This window comes from Macaca fascicularis, chromosome 4, assembly GCF_037993035.2.
Source record: "Macaca fascicularis isolate 582-1 chromosome 4, T2T-MFA8v1.1".
In the NCBI taxonomy this organism is placed as follows: domain Eukaryota; kingdom Metazoa; phylum Chordata; class Mammalia; order Primates; family Cercopithecidae; genus Macaca; species Macaca fascicularis.
Genome location: NC_088378.1, coordinates 144624635 through 144637186, shown reverse-complemented (window position 1 = coordinate 144637186; position 12552 = coordinate 144624635). Strand labels below are relative to the sequence as shown.

The following is a 12552-nucleotide window of genomic DNA, read 5'->3' as shown; positions in this document are numbered from 1 at the left end:
CAAGTGATTTACCATGCAGTGCTGGGAACCCCACTAGATAAATGTACATCACCGGAAGGCCAAAGGACATTCAGTTTGAAAAAACAGAAAAGGAATGTGCTGGTGAGAGGGGCCATTTTGTTATGTTGTTCAATTACTTTAACAAAAATTTAAAAAATATTTAATCTTTCTCTGTTGAACCTTCATAGAAAAAGCCTGACATGAAATATAACAAATGTAAACAATGGATTTCTCAAGATATGAGACTTTGGCAAATTTTTAAATAATTATATTACTGTTTTTTTGTATTTACTTAGCCTGCGTTGCATCTATACGTCGAAAACAGTGATTTTGTAAAGGAAATACTCGCTCTCTGAGTGTTTCCCAGTAGCAAAGCATTTTAACATTAGATTTAAAATCAGCGAGTGTCTGGATGGGAGTGGGAGGCTGGCATTTCATTTCAAGTAGCAAATAGTGTAGCCGAACGCAGAGACAGGAACTAGAGACAGGAGCTAGAATGTGGAAGATGGATAGCCCGCGGGATTCCGAAACAATGGAAAATGCGCTCGCTGGTTTTGTGCAGGCGGAATACGTACTTTTTGGTGGAAACTTCGCTCGGAAGGTAGTGATTGACACGTCTATTTTACATGCAGCCATCTTAGCTTCCTGCTGCTTTTGGTGAACCGATGTGACTTTCATTCAAATGTTTTTAAATTATTGTCTGACTTTAGAGAAGCTGTGGGAATATCTGAGCAGAAATTCAAGGTACCGGTGAAGGCAACCCTGAGTCCCCAGGGCATCTCTGAGTTGGGAGGAAAAGGGCTCCGGATCAGCTAATTCCGGGGTTCCCTTGATTGTTGCTTTTAATCCCATTCGTGGAAGTCCCGTATTAGAAGGTGCCTAAAACTCATATTATTTAATACCTTAAAAAACAATATTTAAAGAGTTCATCTTCAATCTGTAACAGCGTCTTCTCTTATACCTTTCCAAATCCATATTATCTCCGTGGCTCCAGTGGCGCAATCGGTTAGCGCGCGGTACTTATAAGACAGTGCACCTGTGAGCTATGCCGAGGTTGTGAGTTCAAGCCTCACCTGGAGCAGTTTTACTATTCTCTGACCTGTAGAAATCCAAAAATGGGGATCGCTTATTGCATCTGCGATTCCTTTCAGCGATGTATGTACCGTTGTGATTTAGACTGTACTCAGAACCCTCGTGTGATTTGATTTAAAATTCCCTGCTTAAGGTCATGCGTGATAAATGTCGTCACACGGTCCTTTTTGATGCTTGCCTTTGTCCAATACTTCGGGAACAAGTATATGACAGTCGCTAAAACAGCTCTTCACAGTATTCATTTCAATAAGAAACTGACCGGGCATGGTGGCTTACGCCTGTAATCACAGCACTTTGAGAGGCAGAGGAGAGCTGGTCTCTTGAGCCCAGGAGGTCAAGACCAGGCATGGGCAACGTGATGAAACCCCGTCTCTACAAAAAATACAATTTAGCCAGGCGTGGTGGCGCGCGCCTGTGGTTCCTGGGTGACAGAGTGAGACCCTGTCTCAGAGAAACCGGACCTTCACAGTCTCAGGCCCAGATAGATTAGGCATATATAAAATTTCATGACAAGTATTTCTGTGTGACTTTTCAACTCTGTGAAACAAGGACGATCTTAGGTTTTAAAATCATTGTATAAGTGGGACTTTTCTTGTCTCTGAATCTGCTTTCCCTACCTCAGTTTCTTCATTCCTCTGGGATTCTTAATGAGTCTATGATGTCTGTAGTTATGACAGAGACACGGGTATTGAGTCTCAAAAAATAAAACGACCCAGCACAGCCTCGGAACTGAGCAGGAAGCCTACATATGGGCCACCAATCTCACCTTCTGGATCTTAAACATCTGAGACATCCTGGAGACACAATACAGCTCTCCCTCTTCACAGATTTATGACTGCCCATTTGCAAATGCTCAGCACTACCCGTTCTTTTCTAGCTGCTGCTGCATTTTGAAGTGTTTACATTTGCCCTAGTCCCATCCTGAGCTGCCCACAAGGTAAAAGTGGGTTCAAAACAACACCTACAGACCAACTTGAATTAACACTTGGTTTAAAAAAAAAAAAGTGATAGTGGATAATTTACTTAACTAAGATGTTCAATGAACATATCAATAGGAGGGCTATTCACCGTGTTGTTTGATAATAAATTAACGATTAATGGCCACAAGTTCCTCCCATCTCTGTAGGCATATCCCTCTGTAATGTGTGTGTGCATGTGTGTTTGGTTTGTTTTGTTTTTTTGAGACAGGGTTTGGCTCTGTCCCCCAGGCTGGAGTGCAGTGGTGCGATCTTGGCTCATTGCAATGCCACCTCCTGGGTTCAAGTGATTCTCATGCCTCAGCTGCTCAAGTAGCTGGGATTACAAGCATGCGCCACCATGCCTGGCTAATATTTGTATTTTTATAGTAGTAGAGTCAGGGTTTCGCTATATTGCCCAGGCTGTTCTCAAACCCCTGAGCTCAAGTGGTCCGCCTGCCTCTGCCTCCCAAAGTGCTGTGGTTACAGACATGAGCCACCACACCAGGTCTGTAATGCGATTTTGCAGCAGCTTTCATTAAGAGGCCAAGTCTGTTTCCTTCCCTGTTGTATGTGAGTTGACTTTGTGATTTGCTTTGACTAATAGAATTCTGTGAAATGGTGTAGAAATGGTGGTGTAGGAGTTCTAAGATTAGGCCTCAAGAAACCTTGTCACTTACCTCTTAGAACCTTGATACCACTGTGTATGGAAACCTCATCGAACATCTGAGGTGGAAGACCACGTGGAGAGACAGTCTCAGCCATCTCAGCCATCTCAGCCATCCCAGGCAGTCCAGCTGACACCCCACACATGTTAGTGGGACCATCACGGACCATCCATTCTCAGTCAAGCTGCCAGGTGACCACAATCAAACGAGCGATACAAGACAAAACCAACAAAAGAATTGCCCAGCTAAAGATAGCTCAAATCATTGACCTGAAGAATTGTAAACAGAAGAAACAATTGTTGTTTTAAGCCACTAAATTTGAGTAAGATTTGTTACATAGATATAAATGATGGATATAAGCAGTAAGCATATTTCTGAGCACAAAGTAAGCGCCTAGGGTAAGTTAGGAGTTATGATTTTGGGGGATCTTCTCATTGCCCCAAGAAGTTGGTCTTCTCTCCTCTTGCCACAACACGGAAACTCCAGAATCATTTGGAATCCTGGGCTGTTCAAATTGATCCTTGGAGTAAGCTTCTGATTCTTGCACCAAGCTCAGGGTTCCTGCTCTGAAAGACCCAGAGCTTCCATATCTCTAGAGTGAGTTGAGGTATGACTGGATAGTGGTGTCCCACAGTCCTTGCCTGATTTTGTAAACTAACCTGCATAGTCCACAGTTATTTCTAGCTGCATTTTCCTAGTGCTGGCTGTTCTTTTGGTAGGTGTGCTGATTTGCCTTGTCACCCATGACAAGGAGAAAAGGGTTTGATATCCATATTGAGAAATATTTGAATATTTAATTTTAAATAATTGTAGTAGTTTAGAGATGCCAGATAGTCATACTTGGTAGCTTGTTTCCAGTTTGCCTAATATCCTTTCAAGAAAATTTCATAATACACAATTCTTATGTGTCACATACTTGTCATCATGGTGGCTAGAAGCAGGGTGTACAGTTCTTTTTTCCAGATACTCCTGAGTACCTTCCCACCAGGCAAGATACCAGAATTAGGCAAAACTTTTTTTTTTTTTTTTTGCTTTAGATTTTAAACTAAATCTGAACAGAAAGCAGCATCTGTGTGTTTTATTTAGAAATGTTGCATTTGATAGAAGAGTTGAAAATGACAATTGAGCAATGTCATAAATTATGACAGAATTTCCTAATTTATTAGTAAAACTATCAATCAAACAAACCGAGTATGTTATAAAGCCATTTACAGACGGAGTCACCCTCTCAGAAAATTCCTAGGGGTTACTCTCCATCAAAATGATACAACACTAAAAAAAAGGAAAACATAGTGGTCAAAAACAGGAAGAAGGCAAAGTATATCCCAGGTCGTTGAAAGAAAAACCCCAGGAAGACACCTGTGTAACATGCCTAGAGAACAACCAGTCTAGATTGAAGCAGGGGGATGAAGGCTCCAGAGAGGAGACCACTAATAAAAATATTAAAATTCATAGGTTCCTTGAGGTATTTCACCATATTGAGAGTTGCTTAAATTCAAGGAAAATCAATTGAGAATGAATTGGTTACATGATCATAAAAGAAAAAGTAAAAGGCAGTTAATAACTTGGCAGAAAACTAAAAGGCACATAAGATACAAAATATAATCATAGTACTACATGGCACAGCTGTGAATAATTTTTTATAACCAATAAACTCTGAATTTAGAATTATGATGAAATTAAGTAGGAAGGATGAGGGAGGAGAAATATATATGGAGGGATGAGTAATGTATGAGAGATGCCTCCGGAGATTGACTTTCAACATGAAGTGAAAAGAGCCCTGCAGACCTGCTCCCAAGTGAAACTGGTAAAAATTATTTTTTTCAAATCAACCATTTAAAAGTCTCTGGCAAAGTGCCAGGCATAGTGGCTCATGCCTGTAATCCCAGCACTTTGGGAGGCCGAGGTGGGTGGATCACAAGGTTAGGAGTTCGAGGCCAGCCTGGCCAGCATGGTGAAACCCTGTCTCTACTAAAAATACAAAAATTACCTGGGCATGGTGGCGGGCGACTGTAGTCCCAGCTACTCAGGAGCTGAGGCAGGAGAATTGCTTGAACCTCAAAATAATGATAACGAATGAAAGAATTGTTCTAAGAGTACATACGGTATGATCCCACTCCATGAAATTCTGAAAGCTATGAACGGATAACAACGGAAAGCATACCTGGTTGTAAGAGGGGAACAGGGCTTACAAGAGTGCAGGAGGAAGCTTTTCGGGGTGATGTCTATGTTCATTATCTTTATTGTACTGGTCATTTCATGATTACACATATTACACATATATGATTATATATATGTGTAAAACTTACACATAGTTTAAACTTGTGTAGTTTATTGCATGGGAATTATGCCACAATAAAACTGTTTAGAGTACATTGTCTGGAAAAATATGTCTATGCCATTCTGCGAGTATAGTTGTGGGTCTTTTCCCTCTCTTTTTTCTATACTGTGGAAGAGATCGTGTCTCGTTGGATTTTTTTGTTTGTTTGTTTTTTGTTTTGAGATGGAGTCTCGCTCTGTCGCCAGGCTGGAGTGCAGTGGTGCGATCTCGGCTCACTGCAACCTCCGCCTCCCGGGTTCAAGAGATTCTCCTGCCTCAGCCTCCCCAGTAGTTGAGATTACAGATTCCCACCACCACGTCCAGCTAGCTAATTTTTTGTATTTTTTAGTAGAGACGGGGTTTCACCATGTTGGCCAGGATGGTCTCGATCTCCTGACCTCGTAAGCCCCGGATAAGTGATGGGACATGGGGTTTTCTCAGTAGGAAGATGTTTGACAGCTAATTCAATTTATTTCGTAGTTTGACTATTCATTATTGCTCTCCGTTCTTTAATCATACTTAATAAGTCACGCTGTCCTAATAATTTGTCCATTTCATATAAGTATTCAAATGTATTTGGCCAGATTCTTTCCCCTTTTGTTTTGTTTTAACGTTTACTGGCTTAATTTTTTTGTTGTTCTATTTTTTTTTTATATCTTCCTGCCCAGGCAATTGTTTTGACTTTTACTGGTTTATTATAAAGGGCATTACAAAGGATCTCTTTCGCCTTTTGGAGAAGCGGCTTCCTCTTTAAGATCTTTTCCTGGCTCGCCTCTCCTCCTGTTTTCACCTGTTTTCAGGTCTCTGTTAACACCTTGGTTCCTCAGATATTGCAGACAGTCTAATTCGCCCCGCGATGTGAGGGAGAACCCAGGAGCAGGCCCCGGCAGAGAAAGAACGCTTCCGGTCAACGACCACATCCACCTGAATCAGGAGCGGGTTTTAAGGCTTGTGTTTCTTCAGCTCCTCTAAAATGTGGGAAGCTTTCCTTTCGAAAGGGGGCGATATTTAAACTGACCTCAAAAATACAAGGCTCTCAAGATACACTCTTTTGTGTGTCTGCGAGTCAAACTTGTAACCGAGCGCCGGGACCAGTGGAAACTTGATGGTCGCCCCCTGCGGGACCAGGTGAATAAAGCTCCTTAACATGCACTCAACTGAGCTCACTGAGCCCACTCAGCAGGCGGGAGGAGGATGCGTCTGGACCAGGGCGCACGTTCTTCCCATCCCACCTCGGACTCCAGGCACCTGTGTGCCAGCCTGGCCAAGTGCTTCCTCTAAAGTGCAAACAGCTGAAAGATGGTGTGCTGGCCCCACCTGAATCACTCGCACCTCCAAAGAGGTGTGTGATTCAACTTCCCATTTCCTCGGGAAAGGACTGCAGAGAATTCACGTTCACTTTCCGAAAGTAATTGAATGCTATATTTTTGGGGTGTGGGAGGTTGCGCAGTGTTGCTTGAAGGTTAGGGACGGGAAAGTGAAAAAGGGAGCACCAACCACGAAGGGATTCGAACCCTCAATCTTCTGATCCGAAGTCAGACGCCTTATCCATTAGGCCACGTGGTCCTACGACTTCCCAACTGCAAAAAATGTAAGAAATGTTGTAAGTCTTGGCTATTAACCTGGATTTTATATATATAGTATGGTTCTATTTACATGACATGATTTCTGTTGTTAACCTAATTTCAAAGATAGTGTAATAATACAAAAGCTAAATAACTTTCCAGTGTCACACAATAACAGGGTAATGCAAAGTGAGTACTTCGATTTTCTCCAAACTCCTACCCTTAACTTGACACCAAATGTTACAGCAAATTTTGCACATGCACCACATTGCTTCTCTCAGCCAGTGACAAAAAGCTGTAAAGAAAGGGAAAAGGAAAAGGATTGAATGTCTCTCTATAATCACTACTACACATGATTAATTTGCATTCAGCATTGAAACCCTCTGGAAGTAAATGAAAATCACCAGGTGAACGAGAAAGACCCCCTCAGGCGACCTTCTCAGCTGGGCGTCCAATTCAGCTGCAACAGCTGCAATTAGCATTAAATAGAGACATCTTCGTAGGCCTGGCTCCGCTTGGTAATCAAAACTAGACCCTGCTGAATACTCTCTAGTGAGACGTTTGTTAAAAGCCCAAGAGTCTAGCGGTCACTCAGAGAATAATGTAGAAAATACCTATCATCTTGTGCAACCACCCGGTGGTGGCGCTGTGTGGTTCAGGGGGCAGGAGCCGCGCTTTAGGCCCGGAAAGTTGAGGTTCGAACCACTTCTTAGTGGTTGTGTATTTTCATTTCAATTCTTCATTTGACCCAGCCATCCTTGACTCGCAGGATTTTAACCTCCCACTAGTGATGTGCCGGTGGGAAACACACAGGAAGGAAAGGCGCACGCAAGGCCTGGCCACGGAACGAACTACGCCTGTGTGGACCCCTTCCTGTGGGTGCCGGGGGCGTGGTGAAAGCAACTGGGCGCATATGGTGATCTCATTCCCCCCATTACTGAGAACTCTTGGAGAGCCTCTATGGGACCTGCCTCTTCATCCTGGCTTCCGGCTCTCCCAAAGTCTGTTACACAAATTTTTCACATTCCAGAAGGGCTGGAGAAACATTTATTTACTGAAAAGTTCTATCCAGCAACTGCACCCTGAGGAGGCTATGCTCTCTTTCTCTTGCCCTCCACGAAAGCACCACCCAGATTCTCTCACCCACCTGGTCAAAGTGTCAGCTTGCAGGGATCTGTTCTTAACGCAGCCTGAAGGGGTTCAGTGAACACCTAGGAACGAAACAATCTGAGACCTAAAAGATGAGAAAGAATTAGTTTTAAAAGAAAAAATAAGTGCAGAAAGAGGCTGCACATTGTGGCTCACGCCCGTAATCCCAACACTTTGGGAGGCCAAGACGCGGTAGGGTGGGGGGTTAGTTGGTGGGGGGGGGGGGAGTTGGTGGGGGCTGGGGATTGCCTAAGTCCAGGAGTTTGAGACCCTCCTGGGCAACACAGCGAAACCTCTCTCTCTCTTCTCTCTTTAAAAAAAAAAAAAAAAAAAAAAAAAAAACCAAATAGGTGATCTAGAAGATGGATCAGTATGTGCAATGGTATAAAGAATTTTGCCCAATTAATTTGAAAATTAAAACAGCAAATTCTGCAAAAGTTATCAATTATGAAATTTGATTCAAGACGAAATAGCAAGTAACTGTCACATAAATTGAATAGTCAAAAATTGTCCTACAGAGAAAGTCCTAAACCCAGATATTTTCACCTGAAAGTTCTTCAAAACAATCCAGGGAGAATAATTTCAATTGGACACAAACTTTTCCAAACATAGTGACACAGGGAAGACTTTTCACCTCATTTTCACCTTCATCCTAATACCAAACCAGACAAAGAGAGTGAGAGAAAGAAAAATCACAGGTCAATCTCATCCATGAACACAAAATCAGAAATCAAAAAAAAAAAAAAAAAAAAAAAAGCTGAATCCACCAATGTTTAAAAATTATAACAAATCCAGATTTATACCAAAAGCAGGATGTCAATTTAACATGAGAATAACAGTGTTATGATTCAGTACATTAAGAAATTAAAGGAAAAAAATATGTTCACCTCAAAAGAGGCAGAAAAACATTAGATAAATTTCTATGTCTGCTCACGATGCAACTGTTAACAATCTAGAAATAGAAGGAAATTTCTTTTACTTAATTTTTAAAAGATAAAAATAATCTACAGAAAACAATTCTTAAAGGTAAAAAGTTTAAAACACTTTACTTGAGATTGGGACTACAAATGGTATACTAGGAATTACTACTTCCATTCCTTCCCAGACAAAAGGAAAGTAAAAAAGTTATAATTCTCAGAAAGGAAGAAACAGAACTATCTTTTCTTTCTGTTTTTTCTTTAACAAATTGTTTGTGTACAAAATTAACAAATTTAAAATTAAATTATTATAATTATTAAGAGTCTTAACACATTTTCCTGATTGCCATAACAATTTACAAAAGCAATGACATGCAATGCAAAAAAACCTAGAAGTCACAGGAAATGAGATATTTTGATATTTCAATAACAAAAAAACACAAAAATATGGCATAATTTCATTTATAGAAAGTACAAACTAAGCATCCTAAAATATCTATTGTTTATGGATACAAACATAATTAGTAAAGCTAACAAATAAGAGCAAGAGAATGATTATTGAAAACATTATTATAATGGTTATCTCAGCATGAGGATGAGAGAGGTATACTACAGAGTGGGGTAAATGGAGTTTCTGAAATAATGGTAATGCTGTCTTTCTTAATGTGGCTTCATATCTTTTAAGAAAATTTTTAATTGTAGTATAAGAAACATACAGAAAAGTGCCCAACTACAAGCCTATATAGATCATTGAATGTATATGAAGAGAATATATCTTTGAACTCCCACCCAGGTCTTCTGTTTCAATGTATTGCCGCTGTTTCCATCAAATAAGATCCCAGAACTAAGTTTTGTCACTTGAGCTGTGTCAAGAGATAGAAAATTATCAGTCCCTCCAAAAGCCACCCTCATGCCCCCTCTTAATCACATTCTCCATAAGCATAACCACTTTCTTGACATCTAATATCATCTTTGAATTGTGCATATTTTCATACTCCATATAAATAGGATTATATAATAAATACTCTCTTATGCCTGGCTTCTTTTGTGCAAGAATATGTGAAATTCATCCATGTTGTTGCATTTAACAGTTGTTCTTTCTCACTGCTGTGGATGTATTCTGCAATATGAATATAACAATTTTTTATGTTTGTTTACCCATTCTGCTGGTGGTGGATGTTTGGGTTGTTTCCAATTTGGGGATATTATAAACCGTACCTCTAGGAAAAGTCTTGGACTTGCCTTTTTTTTTTTTTGGCGTATATTTGCACAAGTTTTACTGGGTATTAAAATAAAGAGAGTAAATCGATTTTTAATGTTTGCTAACAGTTTTCAAAACCTATTATTCTCTTTTATCCATCTGCCTCACATTTAGGTCAGCCTATAAGAAAGTGTATTTAATCTATGAATTACTTTTGATAGTGTGGATATTTTAACATTATTAATTCTTCCAATCCATGAACGTGAAATATCTTTTCATGTATTTGTGTCTTCACCAATTAATTTCATCAATGTCGATAGTTGGTTAAATTTGTTCCTAAGCATTTATTCTTTTTGATACTATTGTAAATGGGATTCTTAATTTCCTTTTTGGATAGTGTTCATTGTTGGTGTATAGAAATGCAACTGATTTTTGCATGTTGATTTTGTACTCTGCAACTTTACTGAATTCATTTATTAGTTCTAACAGTTTTTTGGTGGGGTATTTAGGGTTTTCTGTACATAAGATCATGTATACAAAAATCAACTCAAGGTGAATCAAAAGCTTAAATCTAAGACCGGAAACCATTAAAATTCTACAAGACAGCATCGGAGAAACCCTTCTAGACATTGGCTTAGGCAGAGAGTTCATCACCAAGAACCCAAAAGCAAATGTGACAAAAACAAAGATAAATAAAGTAAAAAGTTTCTGCACAGCAAAAGAAGTAATCAGCAGAGTAAACCAACAACCCACAGAGTGGGAGAAAATCTTCACAAACTGTATACCTGACAAAGGACTAATATCCAGAATCTATAAGGAACTCAAACAAATCAGCAAGAAAAAACAAATAATCCCATCAAAAAGCGGGCTAAGGACATGAATAGACAATTTTCAAAAGAAGATACACAAATGGGCAACAAACATGAAAAATGCTCAACATCACTAGTAATCAGGGAAATGCAAATCAAAACCACAATGTGATACCACCTTACTGCTACAAGAATGGCCATAACAAAAAAAATTTTAAAAAATACATGTTGGCATGGATGTGGTGAAAAGGGAATACTTTTACACTGCTGGTGGGAATGTAATCTAGTACAGCCAATATGGAAAACAGTATGCAAATTATTTAAAGAACTAAAAGTAGATCTATCATTTGATCCAGTAATCCCACTACTGGGTATCTACCCAGAGGAAAGTAAGTCATTATATGAATAAGACACTTGCATATGCATGTTTATAGCTGCCCAATTTGCAATTGCAAAAATATGGAACCAGCCCAAATGCCCATCAATCAACAAGTGGATAAAGAAAATGTGTTATGTATTAAATATACACCATGGAGTACTATTCAGCCATAAAAAGGAATGAAATAATGGCTTTTGCAACAACCTGGATGAAGTTGGAGACCATTATTCTAAATGAAGTAACTCAGGAATGGAAAACCAAACATCATGTGTTCTCACTTGTAAGTGGGAGCTAAGTGAAGACGCAAAAGCATAAGAATGATATAATGGACTTTGGGGACTCAGGAGGTGTTGGGGGAAGATAAGGGATAAAAGTCTATACATTGGGTACAGTTACAGTGTACATTGCTTGGGAGATGGATGTATGCACCAAAATCTCAGAAATCATCACTAAACAACTTATCCATGTAATCAAAGACCATCTGTTCCCCAAAAACCTATTGAAATTAAAAAAAAAAACTAAGATCATGTCATCTGCAGAGACAATTTAACTTCTTCCTTTCAGATTTGGATATCTTATTTCTTTTTTCTTGCCCAATTGTTTTGGCTAGGACTTCCAGTAGTATATTGAATAGAAATGGTGAGAGTTGGTCTCCTCAGCTTGTTCCTGATGTTAGAGGAAAATCAGGTTTTCACCATTGAGTTTGTGAGCTCTAGGCCTATCATATATAGCCTTTGTTATGGTGAGGTACCTTCCTTCTATACCTAATTTACTGAGAGTTTTATCATGCAAGTTGTTGAATCTTGTGAAATACTCTTTCTACATTTATTGAAATTATCACATTATTTTATCCTTTATTCCATTAATGTAATATATCACATTTATTGATTTGTATATGTTGAACTACGTTTGCACTCCAGGGATAAATTCTATTTGATCATGGCGCATGATCCTTTTAACGTACTGTTGGATTCAGTTTGCTCTATTTTATTGAGGATTTTGGCATCTATTTTCATCAAGGATATTGGCCTACAATTATCTTGTAATGTCCTTGTCTGGCTTTGGTATCAGGGCAATGCTGACCTCATAAAAACAGTTTGGAAGCATTTCCTCCTCTTTGAGTTTTTGGAAGAGTTTGAGAAGGATTGGTACCAGTTCTTTAAAGGTTTGGTAGGATTCAGCAGTGCAGCCATAAGGTCTTGGGATTTTCTGTGTTGGGAGGTTGTGATTGCTGCTTCAACCTCTTTACTTGTTATTGGTCTGTTTGAATTTTCTACTTTTTCATGATTCACTCTTGGTAGGTTTTATGTTTCTAAGAATTATCCATTTCTTCTAAGTTATCCAATTTGTTGGCATATAATTATTGATAGTAGCGTATTACAATCCTTTGTATTTGTCAGTGGAAAAGAAAACACACTCAAAGTGTTGTTTTTTTCTATTCTCTCACCCAACAGCCTCAACACCAATGTCTTTTGTGACCAAATGTGTGTGTAGGG

At 39.4% G+C, this 12552-nt stretch overlaps 2 non-coding genes across 2 annotated transcripts; one reads left to right on the top strand and one right to left on the bottom strand.

Annotated features, from left to right (window-relative positions):
• The first annotated feature begins 987 nt into the window (after positions 1-987).
• TRNAI-UAU (transfer RNA isoleucine (anticodon UAU)) lies at positions 988-1081 on the top strand. Its single transcript has 2 exons — positions 988-1025; positions 1046-1081. It is a non-coding gene; the product is annotated as a tRNA-Ile (tRNA).
• Positions 1082-6529: 5448 nt separating this feature from the next.
• On the bottom strand, positions 6530-6602 carry TRNAR-UCG (transfer RNA arginine (anticodon UCG)). Its single transcript has one exon. It is a non-coding gene; the product is annotated as a tRNA-Arg (tRNA).
• Between the last annotated feature and the right edge of the window lie 5950 nt (positions 6603-12552).